The following is a 26,431-nucleotide window of genomic DNA, read 5'->3' as shown; positions in this document are numbered from 1 at the left end:
TTCAAAGAAATAATGCATGTAATGTGCTTACTTAATAAAGTGCTTGGCCCATAGTAAATTTAAGTTAACATTAATAGTTGTGGTTTTATATTGTTGTTAGATAAAATTTCACAAGAGCAATTTATTCTAGAAACTGGAAATCTTGGACATGATGTTGCTAGTGGAAATGGGGTCCTTTCACAGAGTCACAAGAAAAAGCACTTCTGGGAATCCACGCATGGGAGGTTGAGGTGTTGTGGCAAGATTTATCAGAATACAAATGGAAGGCTGTCCCCAGGTTCCTACTGTCTCATCACAGTCTGTCCCACTGTGAAAAAAGTCCAGGCTTGTCTTCATCAAGCCCAGAAGAAAGGCCAAGGTCCAGAGATTCTCTGCCATTGGTTCAGTCCATATTAAAGTTTAGTCCAGTTCAGCCTTTGTCCCTGTCCGGCTAGCGTAGTCTCTGTTCCTGGATGTGCTCTGACTGGTGCTTCCTTACTGTTTCCAGGTTTACGCTTGGAGCTTGCATTTGGAGCCCATGTGACTGCCGGGCCCCGTGCTGCTGCTAGGCCCTGCTAGGGGGCTAGAAGGCCGAAATGCATGGGGTGAGCACGAGTTACTAGAGAGAGAGAGAACACTTTGTTAAGCTTGGATTATATTACCTCAGGTTTAGGAAGGACCAAGGATTGTTCCAGATTAACCGATCAATTTCCTAATCCTCCACAGGCTGGCAGTTGGGTCCTTCCCATAACCAGTTCATTCCTTAGATCTTCCATGGTTCTTTGTCCCTTAGCCCAAACTGATTCTTTTCCCAGGCTAGGCTCCACCCCTTATGGTTGCCATCTTAGTTCTTACTGCACATGTGCTTATTTCCCTTGCACCATCTGGGCTTCTACTGAGCATGGGCCTAGCAGAGGAATTTCCCCTTTATTGCTTTATCTTTCCCTCTGTAATCTGGGATAGTGGCCGATAGAGGGAAGGAGGTGTGTTAATCCCTTTGGGGGGACAATGCTGCGATCTCCTGGGGAGTATGTGAAGCTGTAGCTTCCTAGTGAAGCAGGCTTATTATCCAATTCAGCTTCCTAGCAGATTAGGCTTCTTAATGTCTGATTCCCTTTGCTCGATTACTTTATTAATGGCTAGCTGTCTACATTAACAATATCAAGTACTTAAGTGGCCCTTGGAAGTCTTGGGGACCCAGATGGTCATGGGGGACCCAGATGCTGATGGATCCCTGAGACTAACAAGATCTAAAGTTTTGATGTTATCCTCTGCCTTTTAGAAGGTTCTGCCACTAAACAGCTGTGTAGTCTCTGATATCTCTCTCTCTCTCTCTCTCTCTCTCTCAGGACTTCATCTCAGAAGGAGGGGGAATAGGCATTAAGACTCATTGGGAAGATTGTTTTAGCTGAAAGAACTTCAGATTATCAAACCAAACCCCTTTATTTGATAGATGAGGAAACTAAAAAGCAGATAATTTAAGCAATCAACCTATGCCCTCCTGACCCCTAATCAGTTTTGTGTACAATAGCATCAGGTGCCCAGATTGAGGGGCTGGGCTTCATAGACAAAGTTGTTACCAAAGTGAAGTCTGTGTGCTCGATGCTTCAAAATACCAAAGTTCAAAATGTCGGGATTTGGAGTAAGAAACAGTTTATTGATTGAGAAGGTGCCAACTGAGAAGATGGGAGACTTAGTGGTGCCTCATATTCATCTTGCTCACTGGACCAGGCCAAGGGCTTTTAAGGGGATGAGGGAACAGGTATACAGACGTGCTGGTGGGGCAAGTTTTTATTGGAGGACCTTGGAACTTGGCCATTTATGGTAAAGAGCTGTCTACACAGGATCTTCTTAGACAATAGATCCTTGGCTTCTGAAAGGGTTCTGGTATTAAACTCATTTATGTCCTCATCTTTTGGTTCTGTATGGGGAGAGTTGGGGGTATGAGAATTTGGTTCCAAGTGCAGCTGGAAGCCAAAGTTCTCTCCTCTGTGCATGCTGTGGATGTATGATTCCTTTTTCTCTGAAAAACAACTCAATACTTTACCAAACAGGATAGAACCAGTTTGAGCTGGTTCTGCAGCTACAAAAGTACCAGCAAGAAACTCCTAGTAGCCCAGGTTGTGAACATTATTTAAAACTAGAGGCCTAGTGCACAACATTCGTGCACTGGAGTGGGGGAGGTCCCTCAGCCCAGCCTGCACCCTCTCGAGGTCTGGAACCCCTTGGGGGATGTCCAACTGCCAGCTTAGGCCCACTCCCTGCAGTCGGACATCCCCCAAAGGGTCCTTAGCACTGCTGTGGAGGCAGGAGAGGTTCCTGCCACCACTGCTGCGCTTGCCAGCCGTGAGGCCGGCTTCTGACTGAGCAGTGCTCCCCCTGTGGGAGCGCACTGACCACCAGGGGGCAGCTCCTACATTGAGCGTCTGTCTCCTGGTGGTCAGTGCGCATCATAGCAACCAGTCATTCCACCATTTGGTCGATTTGCATGTTAGGGTTTTATTATATAGGATAATAAAGGTTAACAATCCATCCAAATTTCTAAAAGGTACTAGGGCCTTAGATCATAGAAAGTCAAATATCCTTAGAGGAAAAAACAGCAGACATCCATGAGATTTTCCCCCCTCTCTACGGTAGTATTTTATTGGGAAGGAATCTTACAAACCCATAGAGGTCAGATGCCTAGTTTAGAATCATAGGACTAAGGAGTTGCAGAGCCATACTTAGAACCCAACTTTTCTGCCTCCTAATCAAGAGTTTTTGATACTATATCCCTTTCTTTTAGAACAATAGATTCTGAAAACAGGAAAAGATGGTAGCTGGAGAATATGTTTATGATGTTTCATTGCCTTGGCAACGGTATATCCAATCCAAGCACGGTGAGTCACCTGGTAACCGAAACCCCTGCAGCATCTCTGCTTTTAGGTTTTACAGGGGGAATTGTCAAACACAGGCACACAGCTCACCACAGAGTATGCAAAAGGAAGAGTGGCCAGTCAATTCAGGCATGTGCTTGAATGGTACCCTATTGCTGTCACATTTATTTAGGGCTTTCAGGTGGCTGAATTCATTGTGTAGAACTCATTTCCCATATAGCATAAAACTTGATCTATGCGAATGCGGTATGGTACTAGGAAGAAGACTAGTACCACTCACCTCAAAATAACTCCCGGTGTCCACTTCGGAAACCCATTGATTTATGTTATCTCTTGCTCTGAAGCAGTCACACTTAGCAACGTAATTTGGTTTCCTACAGGTTTTATTCTGTTTTGTAAAAGCAGGAGAACAGTTTTGTGCTTAGTGGCACGAATACGTGCCCTCAGAACTTTAGCTCGCATCTTCAGAAGGATATGGATTTATTTTTAGCCCTATGCTCCCACCTGAAAGGTTTATGCTGTTAAACATTGCTGTTTCTTGAAAAGTTATGCCTAAGGCATATTGCTTCTTCCTTCCAAGCTAAGAATTGAAATTTTTATGAAGCTTACTGAAAATTTACCAGATCACTGAAATCAGAGTTTATGCCTCTTACATAGCAACTAAGAGAAAGAGATTTGTTTATCAATTAGCCATTCATATTTATTAAACCACTAATATGCACATTGTAGTATTCTGTATAATTTGGTGATGTTGGTACACAAGATGCACTCCTGTGGTTCCAATCCTGTTTTAACATATGGTTAAAATCAGTAATCACAGTAAGACTCAGCCCCTGCCTTTAGGTTATTTATAGTCTATCTGGGGAAACAAGCTCATGAAACAAATTGCCAGACATTTAATACAATATGGCAAGTTCTGCAAAAGCGAAGCTAGAAACTCAGAAGCAAGGCCCTAACAGAACCAGAGAGCATCCGTCAAGGTGCCCTGAAGAAGGTAATGCCTGAACTGGAATTGGCAGTAGAGACTTTGCCAGATGTCAAAAGGGAGGGGAGCACTCTCCCAGGCAAAGGGACCAGGATGATTAGCGGAAATATGACTTCCAGAAGCTGTGTTGTTGGAGCCATGAAGTGCAAAACAGGTAGTACGAGGACTAGTACCCCTTTGCCTTCCTAAGTAGCTCACTCCTACCATCCTATAGTTCTTTTTGAACCTGAGTATGTAGCACAGGTTTACAGACACTTCAGTTCAAGGTAGTTGTAAAGGTTGCATTAGAGGACTCCAATAAACCATGCCTCTGAGTATTTGTACCCCTGTGTGGTCCCCTACTTTGAATCTGGTTGGCCCCATGACTCTCTTTCACTCATAATAGAATGTAGTGGAAGTGATGTGTTTTAGCTCTAAGGCTAAGCCTTTATAAGCCATTGACTCTTGAGGGCTCTGAACTGCTGTGTGAAGAAAGCCATCCAACCTGCAGTGAGACAGTGCAGAGAGGACACAGCATGTATGGAGAGAGAGAAGCCTGAGGCTACATGAAGACCGAGGGAAGCACAGCTGTCTCAGAGTCCCACAGCAGCACCACCAGCTGAATACATCCACACCAGTAACCTCCAGTAGGAGAACTGCTTGGCAAAGCCCAGCCCATATTGCAATATCATGACAAAATAAAATGTCTGTAGTTTTAATCCTCTAAGATTTGGGGTTGTTACATAGCAATAGATAACTGAAACCTAAATATATAAAAATTCATATGAATACTAGATTCAAATTCATATGAATACAGTAGCATGAGAGACGTCTGTGAGCCAGAGAAATTATTGTGCTCCCATTCCCACCTTAATCTTCCAGTGTGCTAACAAGATAAGAACTTTGTGCAGTTGAGTGATTGGGATGGAGTGGAATGCTTCCAAATTGCAAAGCACCAGTAAACTAATTGCCTGATGTCTAAGTACTGAAGTGAGAACTAATCATTATTTCAGTCATATACACTTTCTCTATTAACAGAGATAAGGCTTTCCATGAAGTAGCCCACCTGTGCACACATCCAAAGAACCACAGAGGGATTATGGATGGTAAATCACTGAAGGAGGTCTACAGCACCTCAGAGGGCAAGGACCAGGGGACAAGGCGGAAATCTAAACTGACCACGAGAATTAGGCATTTGTCCAGTTGCATTCTCATCTGTGGGTCCAGTCATGCTGACAGTCCTGTTTATTATAAACAAAGTCAGGGCAGAGAGGGAGGAAGTCAATCCAAAGAGATTAATAGCCCATTGCCAGTTGTCGTAACTCTGAACAAATATGCTAACCCTATTTTCATTTAGATGAGAAGAAGCTACTGTTACTCTGTTGAGTTCTAACTAGACTATTAATTATTTTCAGTTAAAATTAAAACTTTTTCTTCCATTTTTGGCCCCTAGCTTCATACCTAGTACTTGGTACATGGTACATGCATGATAAATATTAGTTGATTTGAATAAATGAGTGAAAAATGAATGAAAATGAATGAATGAGGTTCCAAATTTTCAACCTTCCTATGCCACTTGGCAATGTTCATTTTACCTAATAGCCCTTCATAAGTATCTGTTTATTACATAATTGGAAATAGCCAGCCGAGTTATTTCCTCCAGATAAAAAATTTTGGCATAAACTGTAGATAAAGTCTTTCTATCATTCTCTCCTTATCAGTGATCTCATGTGATTTGGCTATTGTAAATATTTGTGTTCCTTTGTTAAGCCTTTTATTGAGGAAGAATACTTATTACTTGGCTTTTTATTACAGCAAAGGAAAGAGGAAATATATACATGCAAAATTTATTATGCAAATTCCCTGCATACCTAAAAGATCAAATAAGTGAAAATCCCTAAGTATTGGCATAACACTAACTCTCTTTCTAAGGACTATGTCTCTGTAAAATGTAATAAATTTATTCAACTTCTCAAAAATAAGAAGCTTTCTTTAAAGAACTAAATCAGTACCCATTATGCTAGCTTAAATAATAACACAGTATGTTCCTTATTAATCATTTCAAACACATTTACCTACTAGTGAATTAAGAGCATTTATGCAGTGCTCATGGGATACTTGACTGTATCTTCAGAATTCCAAGTATTTTTCTACCCAGGAAATAACATATTTCAAAGACAGCCTGTCACTCTCATGGACTGTGAATGCTTATTCTGGTTCCCTGACCATGTTCTTTAATAAATAACATCTTGGCATATTCAGAAAATGGTAAAATTCATATAATGACCTAGAAGACCCTACATGATCTGACTCCCAGCTATTTCTCTGACCCATTTCCTACCACTCACCCTTTCTTTACTCTGCCTCACAACAAGGCATTATTGCTCTTCAAACACACAAGTTCACCACCTCATCAGGCCCTTAAGATGCTGTTCCACTGCCTACACCACTCTTCCTCCAGGCAACTCCATAGCTCACCTGCCTTTCAAATGTCTTCTCAAATGGCATGTCCGGAGAGACTATCCCCTTACAAATTCCTCTGTTGAGCAATAACTCTTAACTTCTTAAAATATATATATTATTTCAGAGAGGAAGGAAGAGGAATAGATAGAAACATCAATGATAAGAGAAAATCATTGATCAGCTTCCTCCTGAAAGCCCCCACACTGGGGATCGAGCCTGTAACCTGGGCATGTGCCCTGACTGGGACTCAGACCATGACTTCCTGATTCATAGGTGATGCTCAACCACTGAGCAATACCATCCAAGCAGCTCTTTACTTTTTATGGGTCACAGATTCTTTTGAGAATCTGACGAAGCTCAGAAAATGTGTGATTGCACACAAAGTTTTACATATCATTTTGGGGTCTTTATTGACCCCCTAAAGCCTTTCCATCTACCTTTTTGGAGTCTATAGATCCAAAAACAAAACCCAAATCTAGAGGTGATATGAATTAAGTGTTTTGTTGCTACACAGTTCAGAACCCAGCCCGGGACAGGAGCCACGGAACAATTCCCCAATCTGTTGAGAGTCCCTGACTTCCATAGGTGCCACTTCTTCATGTGACTATTTTCTTCTGAGCATTCCCTAGCACCTTCCAACCTTCAAGAAATGCTTATCCAAGGCACAAGTGCTTGTGTTTGATCAGGAAAGAAAAAGAGCAAAGGTGTCTGCCCTTGTGAAACTTACATTTAGTGCCTGATCCTAAGAACTGCCTAGAATCTTCACTCTATTGTAGTAAGATTGTACCTTTTTATTCTCCAGTGACTTCCTTGAAATTAGATAAGCTAAGAAGATAACACCAGGTCTTGGCTATATCCCATTAACTCCTGCTATCATGCTGCAGAGGTCACTAGCTTCCCCACAATGCACAGAACAAGCGGGGAAATGACTTCTGCAGTCTGATAAATAGATACTTATAAAACTGAAATACTAATGACATGCTAGCAGTCATATGATGACAAAAATAATAATTTGAAACCACTTTGCCATTCCTGCTTAGAAAGTCTGAAATCTGCTACACAGCTCTACTAGTAAATTTCAGGGTACTAAAGACAACCATCTAGCTATTCTATCTAAATTGAAGCAATTTTCTAGCAAGGCTGCAAAAATGCTCTATTTTCCTTGTAAACAATGGTGACAGTAAACCTAAGGCTTGATATTTATAGATTCATGTGAAAAAGTTTATCAGTCATAAATATTTATCTGATTCAAAATTGACCATATGAATAGGAAGCATTTCGACTGTAATGTGTTACTTTCTCAGGATTGAATAAGTTAAATTAGAATGCAAGTTTTTTCTTCTATCTGTGCCCCATCTTGCCCTTTTGCAGAAACCACATTCTTTAGAACCATTGATTGATTTCCAGCATTCATAGCAGTAAAAGTTGAATTTATAATGCTATATTTATATAATGCTTTTTACAATATGGACATTTTCAGTTTCCAACTCTTTCTCATTCCTGTGTAAATTTCCAAGTGTGTGATCAGTGCAATGACTTTTTATGCATTCACCAGTAGTCATTAAAATTTACTATGAGCCCAACCTTGCTTGACCTGTGCTATACATTGGGGAATAGGATATAGTCTCTGGCCTAAAAGGTATTTGCAATACCATGGGAGAGACGTACCTGTTCTGAGACTATTTGAATACTGTATGTTAAATACTAGAGCAGAAGTATGCATTGAGTGCCTTGTGGCCACAGGTCAGAAGTCCTAGGGGATGATACTAAGGAAGGCTTCAGAGAGGGGATAACACCTGAGTATATTTGAACAATAGTAGGAGTTCAACAAATGAACTGGGATTGAGTGGGGTGGGTCAGTATGGAAGGCATTTTACATGAAATGACAAAACTGTGCAAAAACAAGAAAATGATAAGGTTCGGAACATGCTACCCCAAAATATGGCACTTGGCACATTGAATATGTTAAGCTGAAGAAGTTTGAGAAAACAGAAAAAGGCAGGTCACTCTGACCTCCTCCCCATGCACTCTTTTTCTCTGAAGCAGGTCATAGAACCTTTCTGTGAGAGGTGTCCTCCCTATACCCAAAGACAAAGCGCCTCCTAGAAGAATCCAAGCAAATAGGCCTTCCTAAGTTTCTCCCAGTTTACTGCAGTAACCTCATACTTCTTCACCTGTCATATTTCTCCATAACTTCATAATATAGACAAGTCTGACATGTCTTTGGGTCTTCACTTCCTTGTGAAGGCTTCTGTATCATCCTATCTAATAAAAGAGTAATATGCAAATTTACTGTACCCCCGCAAGCCACGCCCACCAGCCAATCAGGAGCACGTATGCAAATTAACCCAACCAAGATGGCTGCAGCCACGGAGCTGCAGCAAGCAGGAAGCTTGGGTTTCCATGGCAATGGAGGAAGCCAAGCTTCCCTGCCGCCCTGGCCTGCAAACCACCACAGGCCACTTGCCCAAGTCGCCCCATGCCCCAAGGGAACCCCCACCCTGATCTGGGACACCCTTCAAGGCAAATCAGCTGGCCCCCCATCCGTGCACCAGGTCTCTATCCTATCTAATAATATAGTAATATGCAAATTGACTGTCACTCCAACACACAAGATGGCTGCCCCCACGTGGTCAAAGATGGCTGCCCCATGTGGACACAAGATGGCCGCCACAAGATGGCCAGCAGGGGAGGGCAGTTGGGAGGGACCAGGCCTGCAAGGGAGGGCAGTTGGGGGCAATCAAGCCTGCAGGGGAGAGCAGTTAGGGGTGACCAGGCCGGCAGAGGAGTGATGTTGGGGGTGACTGGGCCTGCAGGGGGGAGCAGTTGGGGGGGACCAGGTCTGCAGGGGAGGGCAGTTAGGGGTGACCAGGCCTGCAGGGGAGGGCAATTAGGGGCAATCAGGCTGGCAGGAGAGCAGTTAGGCATCAATCAGGCTGTCAGGGGATTTGTTAGGGGGTGATCAGGCTGGCAGGCAGAAGCGGTTAGGGGCAATCAGGAAGGCAAGCAGGCAAGCAGTTGGGAGCCAGCAGTCCTGGATTGTGAAAGGGATGTCCGACTGCCCGTTTAGGCCTGATCCAGGTAGGACAGTCGGACATCCCTTGAGGGGTCCCAGATTGGAGAGGGTGCAGGCTGGGCTGAGGGACACACACCCCTGTGCACAAATTTCGTGCACCGGGCCTCTAGTATTAAATAAATTTGTATGCTTTCTCCTGTTCATTTGTCTTTGCCAGTTTAATTTTCAGATCCAGCCACAGATCCTAAGAGGGTCAAGGAAAAATTTTCCTCCCCTACAGAAGCATGAAATAGCATGGCCTATGCATTACTTTTCTATTACTGCTGTAACAGATCATCGCAGATGTGGTGGCTTAAACAATACAAGTCTGTTATCTTTCAATTCTGTAATAGTTACGAAGTCTTACACAGATTTCACTGTGATAAAATCAAAATCTCAGCAGGGCTGTAGGAGGCTCTAGAGGAGAACCCATTCCCTTGCCTTTTCTAGCTTCTAGAGGCCACACACACTTCCGGTTTGTGCCCCAAGTCAGCACTGGTGGGTCCAGTCCTTCTCAAATTGCCAATTGTCTGGTTCTCTGAATCCGGGAAACGTTCTTTATTCTTTGGGGCTCATATGATTAGATTGGGTCAACAGGGATAATTCAGGACAATGTCCCCATTTCAAGGTCCTTAACCTTAATCACGTCCATGGTTTTGGTCAGCTAATCATGGTACAGTTATTACTCCCCATGCACAGGATTGGACCTGTGACTCAGGCCTGCCTCTTGGCCTTTGTAATTAGTCCAAAGTATGGATATATTATTTAACCAAAGTCTCTGCCTTGGATTTAATACACACATACTGCAGAAAAAGTGTCTCTCGGCTTTGAGATTGCTAGCTCAGATGATATAAGCCTTGAATTATCTGTGGTTCTGCTCTCAAATCCCAATTGCTGCAAGGAAGCTTCTAAGAGATGCAACTTCCTAAGAGAGAAGAGAAGCAAGAAATAGAGATTTGAGGGAGGATTTAAATCCCTGGACCTGAAACTCTCCTTTTCTTTTTAGAGGGTGACTGGCAACTGAAAAAGTCCTAAATAACGTACCTTATGTGCTATGAGAAGTCTTTCAAGGATGAAAGCAATGGAGTGATGTGGTCAGGTTTGCCCTGGTGGCAATGTGCTGAATGGCTTTTAGTAAAGACAGATAGCCATTGCGGTCTTCCAGGTGACAGCTGATGTGTGACTCAATTAAAATAGCCAAGCCAAGGGAACACCAAATTTTAGCATGGAGTGGCCAACAATGTCAAAGGTTGCAGAGAACCAGAGAATAAAAGCAAAAGCATCCATCTGATTTGTTGGTAACCTTAACAACAGTTATTTAAATGGGCTAGTAGGAGTTGAACTATAGGAGATTGAGGAGTTGGTACTTTAAACAATATTTTTATTGTTATGTCTGGTTATAAAAGTAATTCTCATTGTAGTTTATCGAACAAAAGTATAAATAGATGAAGAAAATTAAAATCACCAATAACCTCCTCAGTATTAACTACTCTTGATGATTTACTCTTTCCCTTGCAGACAATAATATGATTCTGCATTTGTCACTTAATATAATATTATTAACAACTCCTCTTATCTTAAAGTATCCTTGAAAATATTACTTTAATTGGCTGCATAATATTTCATCATATGTTAATTATTTAGATAGCTTTGAACATCAATTACAAGATCATATTAGAATTTTAAAAATAATTTTCCTTTTTGTGGCTTAAATTGGAACCTCTCAATCAACAATGCACTAGCAATTCTGCTCCAAGTTCATCTTTATTTTAAGGAGAATTTTAACAAATTACCAATTGCATATGCATTTTTACTATGAACCATTGGCTTTCCCCTCCTCTCTATAGAAGGAGCAAAATGTGTCATTTAGCTTTCTATTGTTCCTGAAATAGTAAAAGAATTCTTTTTTTCTCTTTTCTTTTATGTCTCTTAGATGTGGCATCCTGTTTCCTACTGAGCTTTTCTGACCCTACTCCTACAAACTTCTGCTATTTCTCTGTGATCTCCTCAGGAATTTGCCCTACATTCCACTTTATGTGGCATTTCCATTTGTGCTTCATCTCCTTGTGAAGTTCCTTCTTAAGTAACTTTTATATTCCTTGCCAATTTTTTCTTATTGCAAATATAACAGATTGTGCTGCTGCTACTGCACTTTGGAAAGTGTTTTGCTTGAACCAGTCAAAAGCAGCATTTTTGACCAAATCAACATCTGACACTATGACATTCAGTTACTAGCAGTTCATATCCAAAATCACCAATAAGGTAGATACTCAGAAGAGATTTATCTATACAAGGGAACTAACATTTTTATTATGTTATTGGAGTTCTAGAACTTGTCAAACGAAGTAATGTATCTATGAAGAATATATAATCAATAAAGGTATTAAAATCTTGTCAAAATCATGGTTCTGTTATCTGTGTCCCCACCTGTTGTTGCTGGTGGAAGTGGAATTCTTGTAATGTCTTGAGGAAAGAAATTTCCTGAGACTCGCACAGGAGGGTGAGTGATATTTATTTCTGTGGAATTAAACCTGTGGGTTTCCAAGGTCCCATTTCCCTCGGTCTTGCCGTGGAAAATATCCAGTCTTGTCTTCAGCTACTGCTCCATATAAAAGTCCAGTCCAGTCCAGTATCTGGCTAGGTTAGCTTGTGTTCCCAGCTGCAGTCCATTGTGTGAGGGGTACACATGGCCATGGACCATGTGGCCGCTTAAGGCCACGTGGCAGGTGTGTGTGGGCCACAGAGCAAGAGCATGCAAGAGGAACAAAGGCAAGCAAGAGAACCAGAGACAGAAAATTCTTTGGGGATTACAACTAGGAGCTTAGCCAATTAGCTCTTCAGATTTCATAGGTTTGCCATGGCTCCAGCCCCTAGCCAATCCTCTTTTTCCCAGGTTAGACTGACAGGCAAGCAACATCCCTACATCACCCCGACTTCACTGTACATGTGCCCATCACCCCTGTTGTTGGACCCCTTCCCCCAATGATTTGCAGGAAATGGACCTATGGTTCCCTGGTTAGCATGAAGTGTAGCTTCCTGGTGATTCTACCCAGAGGACCATGTGTATAAAATCTGGCCTTTCCTTTGCTCTCTTTCAGTTATTAATATTAGCTAGCTAATTATGAAAGTGATAATCCCACCATTTAATACATTGACTTAGCCAACTGGGAATTCAGTAACTTATATAGTAAAACTATTTAAATAAAATTCATCAATTAAAGCACTTAGGGAGCAAAGTATGACAGCATTTTATTTTGTGCCACTTTTTTATTGAAAGGTCAAAAATGGAATGTGTTCAGCATTTCTCCTATAGTTTTACCAACATGACCTTAAACAAAAACAAAAACTGGTTCCATTGTGGAAAAATTTAACATATACAAAAATAAAGAGAATAGTATTAGAAACACTCAGACCGGTCATCTAGCTTCAAAACCTATCAACACATGACCAATATTGTTTTATGCTATACCAACCATTCATTCCCTATACAGACCCAGGGTCATTTTGAAGAAAATCTCAGACATTACATCATGTCATCTGTTAATATTTTGTGTAAAACTTTAAAAGATACAGATTTAAGAATATAACCCAAATGCCACTACCACATCTAAAGAAAAATCAAACTGTAATTTCTTAATGTCACTCAAGATCCACTTGGTTTTTAAATGTCCCAATTGTCTCATAATTTAATTTTGAACCTTTGGTTTGTTTGAATCGGTTGCTATCTTATCTAATAAAAGAGTGATATGCAAATTGACCATACCTCCACCACACCCAAAAGCCACGCCCACAGCCAATCAGGAGCAAGTATGCAAATTAACCCAACCAAGATGGCTGCGGCCATGGAAAGAGCAGGAGGCTTGGGTTTCCCCAGCAATGGAGGAAGCAAAGCTTTCTGCAACCCTGGCCGCCCCAGGCCTCCACTCAAGGCTACAAAGTTTCAATTATAGAAGATAAATAAATCCCAACAAAAATGGCAGCAGCCACAGACTGTAGAGAGCAGGAGGCTTGAGTTGCCCGGCGATGAAGGAAGCCAAGCTTTCCACACACCCTTTCGGGCCCAGGCCTCCACTCAAGGCTACAAAGTTTCAATTATAGAAGATAAATAAATCCCAACAAAAATGGCTGCGGCCACAGAGCGAGCAGGAGGCTTGGTTCCGCTCAAGGCTACAAAGTTTCAATTATAGAAGATAAATAAATCCCAGATACCAGGTCCTCCGCTTGGGTCACTGGGAGGTGTGGCCGGCCTGCAAACCACCATAGGCCCCTCTCCCAGGCCGCCCCATGCCCCAAGGGAACCCCCACCCTGATCTGGGACACCCTTCAGGGCAAACCAGCCAACCCCCACCCGTGCACCAGGCCTCTATCCTATCTAATAAAAGAGTAATATGCAAATTGACTCTCACTCTAACACACAAGATGGCTGTCCCCATGTGGACACAAGATGGCTACCACAAGATGGCCAGCAGGGGAGGGCAGTTGGGAGGGACCAGGTCTGCAAGGGATGGCAGTTGTGGGCAATCAGGCCAGCAGGGGAGGGCAGTTGGGAGGGACCAGGCCTGCAAGGGTGGGGCAGTTGGGGGCAATCAAGCCTGTAGGGGAGGGCAGTTAGGGGTGACCAGGCCGGCAGAGGAGGGAAGTTGGGGGTGACCGGGCCTGCAGGGAAGGGCGGTTTGGGGGGACCCAGGCCTGTAGGGGAGAGCAGTTGCGGGGGGGGGGGGGGGACCAGGCCTGCAGGGGAGGGCAGCTAGGGGTGACCAGGCCTGCAGGGGAGGGCAATTAGGGGTGACCAGGCCTGCAGGGGAGCAGTTAGGTATCAATCAGGCTGGCTGGCAGAAGTGGTTAGGGGCAATCAGGAAGGCAGGCAGACGAGCAGTTGGGAGCCAGCAGTCCTGGATTGTGAGAGGGATCCCAGATTGGAGAGGGTGCAGGCTGGGCTGAGGGACACACCCCACCCCCGTGCACGAATTTTGTCCACCGGGCCTCTAGTTAAGTATATTATGGTGGGTTGATAGGTCTCTTAAGACTCTTATATAAGTTCACACTCTTTTTTTATCTTATTCCTTAAAATGTATTTATTGATGAAGTCATGACAAAATGTTTTAAAGCTTTCTTTTATGAATTCAGTAATCTGTTATTTAAAACTTGGCTTCTCTCAAAATATGAAAATCTATTTTAAAAGTAATTAGATCCCTTTTTAAATTAAAGGCAGTACCATAGCAGTAAGACACTGAAATCCTAGCACCTAGTACGTAGCACACTGATGATGAGCCCCTTGAAGCCATCAGGAAATGGTCTAAACTCATTTATGTTGATTATAATGTTCACTTATTCCTTCATTAAATAAATACTTATTGAGAACTTGTTTTATGTTTATGCAATATAGACATCAATTTCAAATGAGGCTGTCTTCAAATAGGCATAAATAAGAAATATTTCCATGAACAGATGTAGTCTAATTAAACTTATGTTTTATTATTCTATCACATATAGAGCCTGACATAAATAATAAATGGGAAATCTGTCTTACACTGGTTCCCAGAGAATCAATGGCTGAAAGAGAGACCAAGAAGAAAGTTGAATGAGTAATTAATTCACCTACCATGTATTGAGCATCTACAACTACTATGTACAAGGATTAATCATATCAAGATATTTATAATTTATTACAGGTATAATGAAAATGAGAATCAAAGGAAAAATCAAATCTGAAGAACTAGGAAGCCATGTCAGAATTTGATGACAGATTTGCTAAGACATGAAAATAGGAAAGAGTAAGGGTTAATTCCAAATTTTTTAGTTTTCAATACCAGAAGAGTGGAGTAGTACTATATGCAATTATTATGTAAAGTAGCATATAAAAACTTCCAAAATATCACACCCAAATTCTATTATTACATTACATTTGAAAAACAAGGACAGAAAATGTTTTAATGATTTAAAAATTTATCTATTAGAATAATTTGGTAATTTTTTTTTGCATAGTAGTCACTATAATATGTAGCCACAGAATTTAAGCAGATGCAATTTTATATTATACACAGATGGTTTGTGTTGCACTTTACTTTGGGTAAAATATATTTAAATACATTTCCCAATTATTTAAAATGTGATATTATGAGTACTTCTTTCCAGCATGCCTTATGCAGTGGTTAAAAAGAAAGTTTTTTGTTATTGGAAATGAGCCCATTTATATTTGTAAAATGCTAAAGAAAAAAATAATTTCGCACCCAACTAAGGTTTTTAGGAGTAGATAACATAATTTTAATGATATATTGAATAGGACTGAACTCATCTTTTAGATCGGAGTTGAGGAACATCCCGCCCATGGGCCTCAAAGGCCTGTGAAATCATTTGGTCGGGCCCTGCCAAGGCATTAGGGATGAGTTAATTAAATGTTTGACCAAATATAGCAGGCTAATTTTAAAGTTGATAATTTTGTATGGCCTGCGAATGGTGTTATAAATATACAAATGGCCATTCGCAGAAAAAAGGTTCCCCACCCCTGTTTAGATAATACAAATTTGGTCATCTGAACAAGTCATAAACAACTCAATTAGCTGCTAACAGCTAATGGTCTGAAGAAACAAATAGATTCTCAATAGATAATCTATATATCTTATTATTTTATTGAGCCCCCCTCAAAATACTTCAAAAATAATAGAGAGAACATAGAAAGAAATTTCTTTTTATTGAAATTTTTTTTCATTGTTTTAGAGAGAGAGGAAGAGAGAGAAGGGGGGAAAGAAACAAGGATTTGTTGTTCCACTTATTTATGCATTCATTGGTTGATTCTTGCATGTGCCCTGACCGTGGCATATTGGGACAACACTCTAACCAACTGAGTTATCCCACCAAGGCATACAAGGAAAATTTCAAACCAAGTTAGCACTTTAATCATAAAATTTCTATTAAAGTCAATGGATGTTCCTTAGAATCACTGAGTACCACCTCAAACATCTTTTGTTATGATCTTATAGCATTCTCTTTGGCTCCCAATAGAAGTTAAACCAATTTACAAATGTGTAAAACAATTAACATTATCACCACTGAGCTATATTATCACCACTAAGCAATACCACCATCTTTGTCAAAGTTTCAGTTTATTATATTCATTTATTTGAGTCTTAGCATACTCCAGAGAGCCTTATGTATATTATTTTTGAACTCTGATTGTGTTTCATATATTTTTAAATGGCATAATAATCTAGGGCCCTCATGAAAAAATAAAGTCAAAGACATGATTCCTTCTAAACCCACAGTCTTAGTGATGCTATTGGATGCATTGTGTGTCACTCATCCATTCTGCATAGCTGTTGGACCAAAAGCAGCAGATCACAACTACATGTTGGACACTGTATTACAACTTCTCTTCCATTAGATGGTTTTTATATAAACACAATCACTGTACTTTATATTTGCTGAGTACTCATCAGTTGTCCAATTTGTAAAATGTATGTTTTGAAAAGTAAGTACCAACTACTACCGTATGCTAAGCACTTTCTATGAGTTCTTTTTTTTTTTTAATTATGGTTGGGTTTTTGTTTTTAAATGTGTTTTTATTGATTTAAGAAAGAGGAAGGGAGAAGGGGAGAGAGAGAGAAACATCAATGATGAGAAAGAATCATCCATCAGTGCCTCCTGCACACCCCCTACTGGGTGGGGATCAAGCCCACAACTTGGGCATGTGCCCTGACCGGGAATTGAACCATGACCTCCTGGTTCATAGGTTGACCCCAACTACTGAGCACATAGGCCGGGCTATGAGTTACTTCCATTTACTCACAGAACAATACTGTGATATAAGCATAATTTTTAACCCTCATTTTAAAGAACTTAAGATTCAGGATGGCTCAGTAATTTGGCTAAGATCACTCAGCTACTACCTGGCAGAAGAGATTCAAGTCTGTCTAACTTCATTCTTCCAGTCACTCTTTCATGAAAAAGAAAGTTTATTGTATGGCAATGCTTTGCACTAGATCTTGATAGAATTAGAAAGATGAATAGCTTGGAACCCTGAATCTTAACACCATTGCTGTGCAGTGTACTGGTGTTCCTCCTAACAATATTTTAAGGTAGACATAACAGGCATTATTCTCCATCATTTGTAGAAAGAAAGCTGAAACATGTCACATAGCAAGTGACTTTCAGAACTCAGGTTGGAATCCAAATCTCTAACTCTGGGGTCAGGAAACTTTTCTACCATGAAGTTGGGATACAGAAGCTCTTCTTTATTCTGGACATATTCTATACTTGAGCCCAAATAGAGCTACATTATAAATATTCTCTAGTCTAGGCCAAACCGAAGACTTATATCCTCCATAAAACATTCTCCTCTCTCCCATATTGACCGTCCACTTTAATCAATGATGGTTTGATAAAGTATTGGTAGATTCTTGACATATTTCTAACTGTTTTGCAATCTAAATGTGAAGATATACTGTCTTTTATTTATCGTGATATTGAAAACAGTGTTTTTCTTAAGGTGAAAAGAGAGTAGTTGTTTGATGAATGATCACACTTTAATCAACAGATGAATATCTACCCATCTGTTGATTTACGACTATTTCCTATTCTTTAGAAAACAACCCCATTTAAGATGGTAAGGCCCAATTTATTTCAGGACTATGCCTTTTAGATTTGATATTATAAGTAAAATGTGTTTATAGGCACTGCATTTGACATATTCGATTTCCCATTGAATGTTTCCATTAACTTTCTTTAGGTAATATTAGGGATAAATTTCCCAGTGTGCTTTATAGATTATTAGTCCCTCAAGGTGTTCCGATAAAAATGTGGAGAGGTACCCGTGGACATATAAAGTCAGGAACCATCAATGCTATATGCCCCTTCCTGTGGATTCATGAAACAAATTCAGTATTTCAAAGTTTTTTAGAAAATCTATATGAAAGAAGCCTGTTTTATTTATTTTATCCTTGTATTTCTCAAACTTACTTGACCACTAGATCCTTATTTTACATTATTCCTCTTATTGTTGCATAGAATTTTAAAAACTTTGGCAAATCTTGTGTTAGCCCCAATCCAGTTGTTGAATATTACCTACTACGGTTTTTTTTATGCATCCAACAACACCTAGATCACCTGTAGCAACAGGAGTAAATGAAGTTCATCATGCCATCACTGTCCCTAAATACTTCAATTTTGGATTCAACTATTTTTTATTCTTTTCAAATATTTCATGAAATTAATAACTAAAACTTTCTCTTGAGAAAGTCTCTTTTCCTCACTAGAAAAATTAATTTTGTTTGGATTGCCAACTTTCAAATATATAAATATTATTTTGAAAAGTAATATTTCCTTTTGTGAAGTCACCTTGATTTTTTTAGTACATTTAAGGTAAAATCCAAGGAAAATACCTTTTTTTTATTAACCTGCTGTTTATAATCTTTCACTTTGAGGCTGTAAAGCCAGTTTTCTTTGATCATTGTGCAAATGAAAGCCAGCATCTCCTAGAACAATAAGCCTGCAGAAACAAATCATAGATTTCAAGTTCAGTGGGTGGTTGGAGTTTTGGTAGGACGACATACCAGACTGAAAAATGATAAAGTTTTGCTCCAAGAGCAGGGCATTGGGAAGCAAAAAATTCAAGGTTTCTTTCAACTCAGAAACTCCTATTCTACATTTTTTAAAACTCCATTCAAATAAAGAAGCATTCACTGTACCTAAGGGATAGAAAGATGGGGTAAAAATTCCCTTGCCCTCAAGGAACTTCCCTTAGTTTCAGATTACAGCCCCAAGCTTGGGAAAATCAAAGGAATCCAGTGACCAGCTTTGGATATCTAAGAAATACACCTCCAGCAACGAGTCCCTATTCAGCTATTTAGAAAAGTAAGCGCTGCATAGGCATGTTGTTTAGAAAGCTTTTCTAATGAAGCTAAAGTTTTATCTGATTCCTATAAATACTTTTTCATCCATTCAAAAATGTTTGAGTAAAACAATGAGAAAGATATAGCTTTGTGCAAGACACTCTACTAGGTTCTGTTTGGACAAGAGGTGATTAAGACATGTCTTCTTTCATTTAGGTGTTTAAAGTCTGGTGAAAGAAAGAAGATATATTCCTAAATATTACACAGTATCAAAAGTGAAAAGTGCCAAGAAAGAGGCACAAATATAATGTGTTGTGGGGGTTTATAGGAAGAATAAATTATTCCTCTGGGAGTATTCTGGAAAGTCTTATGGAAGACATGGAAGGACCTTAAAGAACCAATAGAATAAAGCCATTAGGAAATTGGAAATGAGGGTGGGAGTGACCACAGGTATGACAGGTAGAGAGGGTAGCCTGAGCAAAAACCAGGGGGCAAGAAGGCATGATGCAGGTAATGAGTACAAAAAGGCATTTACTTAAACATGGAGGGAAGGGCATATGAATGAATTTGGGGTAGAGTCAGCCCAAATAATGGAGACCCTTGAAAGCCATGTAATGATGATGATGCTAATAATAAATAACAATAGTCATAGAGTAATGTAGTAGTATAATGGAAGTTAACACTTATTGTGGATTTATCATATGCCAAGTATTGTTCTAAGTAGTATCTCATTTAATTTCACAACAACCCTATAAGGTAAAAACTCTCATTATACAGTTTCTTCTAATTTTATAGATAAAGATGTGGCTTCACAGAGAAGTTTGTAAAGTCCATGATTCCATAGGACTTTACTCTTTACTTCTTAAACTTAGAAAAGTTGCAAGAACTCGTAGCTAGGTCAGCTGTTACATGGCCCTAAACTACCCGCCTAATCACAAAATGCTGTTGAAATCTATGATTGCCCTAACCGGTTTGGCTCATTGGATAGAGCATCAGCCTGTGGACTGAAGGGTCCCAGGTTCAATTCTGGTCAAGGGCATGTACCTTGGTTGTGGGCACATCCCAAGTGCGGGTGGGGGGGGGGTGCAGGAGGCAGCTGATCGATGTTTCTCTCTCATCGATGTTTCTAACTCTCCCTCTCTGTAAAAAATCAATAAAATATATTTTTTTAAAAAGAAAAGAAATCTAGGATAGGAGGAAAGAGATTGCAGGATTCTATTCTAGAGTATGTGTCAAGTTAAAATAGACAACTCTACTGAGAGTAAGCATATATTTGCACTAAACCTATTTCTTATTATCACAGTTAGTTAATCCATAATGTGTATTTGACTTAGAGGATCGCTGTGGTTCTACACCCTAAGGTTTATTATATTATTACTAACCTTTTTTGCTACATTGTCTTTAAATTCGGTATTCCTTCCAAAGCATTATTTTTATTATCCTGATATGAGGTTAGTCATTTATAGTTCAAAGGATTGAAAATGAGTTGAAGAGCTGGTTTTGGATCTACAATTGAACCGGCTCTTGGCCTTGACAGAATAAATTGTTTGTTCCTTCTATTTTACTTAAACTATACCTAAAACTATAAAAATGTTATTGTTGTTAATGTTATTTTATTACATAGATGGTCCTAAGTTACTTATCTGTGACCCAATAAATGAACCGTGGGTACGAAGTTGTTTTCAATTAAACCATGTTTGATATAACCCACAGTGGAAGCCCACTTTTGTCAAAACCAATAGAAAAGAAAATAGAAAGTCAAGATAAAATACTATAGTATATTCATGAAAGAAACGAAAATCCATTAAACAAAACATACTTATTAATATTAAAAACATAGGTACCATTTATGTAAAAATTTTAGGATCTGCTCATATATATAGGATGGATATTTTTACATATTCAACTACAGTAGAACCTGGGCAAACTTTGCTAAATGTCCACAGGAACTTAAAGATGTTATTTGACTGCTGGACGAATTCAACATAGGACAAAATGTTTTGTGGACACAGTAGAAAGCAAGATATTAGAAATGTAATTGTGGGCACACAAAAAAAGAAATTTAATTGTTATATTTGAAAGCAAAAGTGCATAGTGATTATAGAATTCAAAGCAGTATCAATCTTGTTCTTTCTAATATCAACTAGTTTATATACATGCTACTGAGATGGTCTATAGTATTTTATTTTTTAAAATTTATCTTAGAATCTAGAGGTACTGAAGAAGAGATTTCCTTTATTTACCACCAATTTTCTTAGATTTATCAACAATGAATCACTGTTTTATACAGAGAGTAATATATTGCTTACAAAGCCAAAAACAAGGAAAGAAATGAAATTATTTTATGAAGTATCTTGGATCTTTCTTAGCAATCAAATTGACTCAAGCAAAATGGTATTTTTATAAAACATGAAACATATTTTTAATATTTGCAAAATATAAAACAGATAATGTCAAAAAATCCAAGGAAAATTTATGTTTCAAGTACTGCTTGATCCTGAGGTCTCAAAAGAGGTCAGTAGGACACAGACTCTTTCCATTTCTCTGCTGTATTCTCCATGTTGGCTTTATTCTCAGGTTCCAAAGTGGTGTGAGTAAGACTGCCAATACCACCCAGCCTATGTCTTCACAATATTGTGCCCTGTGTATATGGCAGGGGGAAGGGTGATTAACAGAATTCTTTTGCTTTGAGTCTAATTTTTATTGACTTGGATTTGGTCATATGCTCAATCATGAGAGAAATACTTTGGCCAGGGGAACATAAATTGCCTGGTGTATTAGTAATAATAGTATTAGGTATTTATTAATACATAACAAATTACCACAAAATTTAGCAACTTAAGAGACACTTAAAAACAATCTCAGTTTCTGTGGTCAGGAATCTGGGCGTGGTTTAACGGGGTTCTTGCTTCAGGCTTTCTCACCATGCTGCAGTCTATGTGTTGGCCAGGGCCCGGGCTCATCTGAAGGCTCACTCACATGATCCTTGGCAGGATTCAGTTCCTTAACTTGGGACTGAACATAGCAACTTGCTTCATCAAAGCCAAGCAGGGAAAGGGTCTCCTAGTAAGAAGTCTGAACTTTTGTAATCTGATCTGGGAAGTGACATAGTCACAATGGTGAGGTATTTTGTTGGTTAGAATCAAGTTACTCAAGGATTTGTATATCAGATTTGAGTTATAGGTCCATCCCTGAAGATGGGGTGCAAGATACTCTTTCCAAAGCACAGGAACTGTGAGTGAAGGGTTCAAACCCCCTAAGGAAAATAGAAAATTGGATCATTATCAGAAGAGAAGAGTGGATGTTGCGTGGTGAAACAACTGTTCATGATGTATTACCAGGTTTGGGTCTGAGTTCTTTAGAAAATAAGTGAAAACTCTTTTTCTATCCCCATGACTTTGAATCATTATGAACCTCAATGCTTATTTTAAATTACCTAATTATATGTTTATATTATGGGATGAAGCTGTTTTGGTCTGTTTATTCAATATTTCTAAGCCAGCTCTATTTCTTTTGTATTTTGGATTTCTATTCTAATTTTCAGCCAGCACCTCTATCTGAAATAGATTAAAATTTCTGTTTGTTAAGTTGCTGAGTTTGTCTTGTGTGGAGGATTACATGCAAGCTTGAGGTTCAAATTCTCTCAAAACTCATCTTATTTTATCAAAAAAAAAAACAAAACATTTTATGGTAACTGAGAAAATCAAGCAAAACCAAGTCTTTAGCACTGACTTTTCAAGCTTTTAGTAGAAAATGGAAATAAGCATTAACCTTGAGGTTAAAAATATTCTGAAGGATCTTCTGTTTTATAGACATCATAGATTTACTAGTTGACTTTCTCAAGAAAGTAAACATGTCTCCATCACAGTGGGTATATATTGTACCCATGAGATTTCATAACAGTTAAAGTTGTCAGGGTAAGATGATTAAATGAATTCAGTGTCTTATCTGTTTTCATACTTAATCACAATGCATCTGTTAGAGTGACGGGTGATAAATCTGACCCAGAGTTTCTCTGAGTTTCTTTCAAAATCATGAATTTCATGGATTTTAAAAAGTGCTTGACTGACTCAGCAAGTTGATCTTTTGAAATTTGCTTATGGCTCAGGAGCCAATTAATATTAATAACATTATTATATGTATTGCTGTTATAAATAAGTACCATTATAGCTAATCATAACTAATATATATTATTATAATAAATGTTTTTATTTTTTCACTAATATTTGCTCAGTGCATGATTTATGCCAAGTACTAATCTAAGCACTTTCCAGAGTAATCAATTCTTTTGATTTTCACAGCAATCATCTTTTTGGAAAATATTGTGTAATCATTTCCTTTTTACTGCTTTGTATTACATGCACAGAACACTTGGAATTTTGATGCCCTTCTGTCCAGAGTGTTCATTTACCATGACTGTCAAGCTAAGTTTGAGCCAATTAGATGAGGTCTTCATGGGGAGAATTAACCCCATGTCTGACTTCTGTAGTTGAGGCACAGCTAGCTAAGTTCCGTTCATGGGAAATTCAGTCAGCCATTGAATCAGGGCTTACTTTGGAAGGTTCTAAGAGACAAAGAATATTTGGAATTTCCTCTCCTGAGAGAGACTGCCCCCTAAAATATTTAGTTGTGTCATTTAGTCTGTTTGCTTTACAAGAGAGAGAACCTTGCAGGCTTCCCGTGTCTCCCTACTTCCAGTTTCTTCCCTGCATTATTCTCTCTCACGTCCTCCCAGATATTGTTTGTGCCACAAGACTGTGATTGTATCTCTCTGTCTTGAGAAAGAAAATACTGTTTTACTTGGCATACAAGTGTCTTGATTATCTGTCTCCTGCCTACATATCTTGCCCCATTCCCTGTGGCACTCCCCTCCTTAGACATGCACATTTAATTGAATTCTGGCAGTAATCATTTGAATCATTTTTTACTCAAATATACCCTTCCCTCATGTTATTCCCTCTGCCTGGAACACCATTGTATTAGGATTCTCCAGAGACATGTAACCAATAGGATATAGATAGATAACATAAGAGGAGATTTATTATGGGAATTGGCCCACAGGATTATGGAGACTGAGAAGGTTTACGCTCTGCCATCTGCAAGCCAGAGGACCAGGGAAGCTGTTGGTATAATTCAGTCCAAGTCCAAAGGCCTGAGAGTCTCAGATGCTGATTGTAGAAGTCCAGGTCCTAGTGTGAAGGCCAAGAACCAGGAGTGCCAATGTCGGAGTGCAGGAGATGGTGAATGGCACTTCCTGTGACTTTTCGTTCTAATAGGCCCTCAGCAGATTGGACGATGCCCACCCACATCGTGAGGGCGATCTTTACTCAGTCTACAGGTTCAAATGAGAGTCTCCTCTGGAAACAACCTCACAGACACACCAGAAATCATCCTGGTACCAGCCCTCTGAGCATCCCTTAACCCAGTCAAGTTGACACATAAAATTAACCATTATAACCATCTTCCTTTTATTTGCCCCACAAACTCTTCCTGAATCTTTAAGCCACAGATCAAATGAACTCTTCTGTAAACTCTCTTAAGCTCTCTACCTAAGCCAAAGTAAAGGTGCTTTCCTTTTCTCTACATTTTACGTATTTTGTATACATCTCCATTGCAGCATTCATCCTCCTCCTGGTAGTTTTCTCTTCATGAGACTATAAGACCCTTGAGGGCAGGACAGGCTCTCTCCCGCCCTGTGCCTCACAGGATGACTGGCACACAGGAGGCCTCAGTGACTTACGGCTGTAATCAGCTTCTTCTCAAAGAAGATTCAGACATTTGCCAGAAGCCTAAAAAGAAGAAGAAATAAGAAATCAGTGGAATTACTATTTTTTTAAAAATCGGGTATGCCCTGATTAAATAAATATATTATATATAAATAAATATATAATGTAAATATAGGGGTCCAGTGCACAAATTCGTGCACCTTGAAAGGCACTGTGGGCCGAGAGGCTGCGGTGGGCACAGGGGCAGATCTTGGCCCACCTTCTGCGCCCCTACCTGGCCCCTCCCCCTGTGGCCCCTAGTCCCCTGTCTGCGGGCAGTCCCACTCCCACCGCTGCCACTCCCACACACTGATGGCACCAGCCCCACTCGCACCCAGTGACAGTGTGGAGCGATTGGGGCTGGTGTGAGCAGCAGGTGCGAGCTGCAGCTGCTGTCCCAATCGCCTCTCAAGAACAGGGGGAGATGGAGAAGCCCTCAGGGGCAATCGGGGCCAGCAGCTGCTGCTCACACCTGCTGACGGCACCGAGCGATCTTGGCTGGCACCAGGTGCTGGCAGCAGGTGCAAGCTCTGGGCAGGACCGCAGCATGTGGGAGCAAAGAATTTTCAGTAACCACCAGAGGCTTGCCCCGATGACAGCGACTGGTGCCTCACCTTGGTCTGGTGCCCCCATCCCGCCGCGGCCGACACTCGCCATGTTCTGTGCGCCCCCTGGTGGTCAGCGCACATCATAGCAACTGGTTGTTTGGTTGTTCTGCCATTTGGTCTATTTGCATATTAGCCTTTTATTATATAGGATATATGTATATGGTTGTCTGCCAGAAGATTTTAGCATTTTAAACTTAAATTCCATTTTCTATTTTAGACCATACCCCAGTGCATAAGTTGTCAGATCTGGTTTGTAAAGGCTGGTATTTCTTAAGTGTTTCATAAAGTATTTAGTTCAAAATAAAATTCAAGGCCTTAGGGAAAATTGAATCTGAGCTCCTGACTTGCCTTAGCATTTAAACACCAAAGGATAATCTTGGAACATTTTCCTCCTTAAATCTTGGCTTGGTGATCCAGGACTCTGTTGACCCACAACATTCCACAGTTCCTAGAATGACTCATCTCTTTCCCTTTTCCTTGTCTTTCACCCGAGCTTTGCATTTCTGTCTGTATTTCCGAATGGCTGTCCTTTCATCAGGGGAAGAAGCATGTTCTTCATTGCACTGTCTCTCTCTTCTTGCTGATTTTCATGGTCAGATTTTCTCCATAAGGAAAACAGATATGTTGTTGGTGTTTCTCAGCTCAGAGGACTTGTAGGATTGGAAAAATGAGATACCGGTACTTTCTAGTTAAAAATAGAATTGTAAGGGTTTTCTTACACTACTCTACAGGAACGAACACTGTTCACTCCTAGCTTCTACACCTGTGTTTCAGGCTTGAAAAGAGAGGAAAGGAGGCTCACAGAGAGGCCATCCCTATTGTTACTAATTGAATGTTCAATTTCTCTCCAAAAATATGGGCCTACCTTTTAATTTCAGTGGGCTCTTCTACCAG

The 26,431-nt window shown here is 39.9% G+C and overlaps 1 protein-coding gene across 8 annotated transcripts in view; it reads left to right on the top strand.

Moving 5' to 3' along the window:
* The window catches only part of ANKS1B (ankyrin repeat and sterile alpha motif domain containing 1B), an 827,678-nt gene that overhangs the window by 446,770 nt on the left and 354,477 nt on the right, over window positions 1–26,431 (top strand). The window lies entirely within an intron of this gene.

Source organism: Plecotus auritus (genome assembly GCF_963455305.1).
Source record: "Plecotus auritus genome assembly, chromosome: 3".
In the NCBI taxonomy this organism is placed as follows: domain Eukaryota; kingdom Metazoa; phylum Chordata; class Mammalia; order Chiroptera; family Vespertilionidae; genus Plecotus; species Plecotus auritus.
This window is presented reverse-complemented; position numbering and strand designations above follow the sequence as displayed.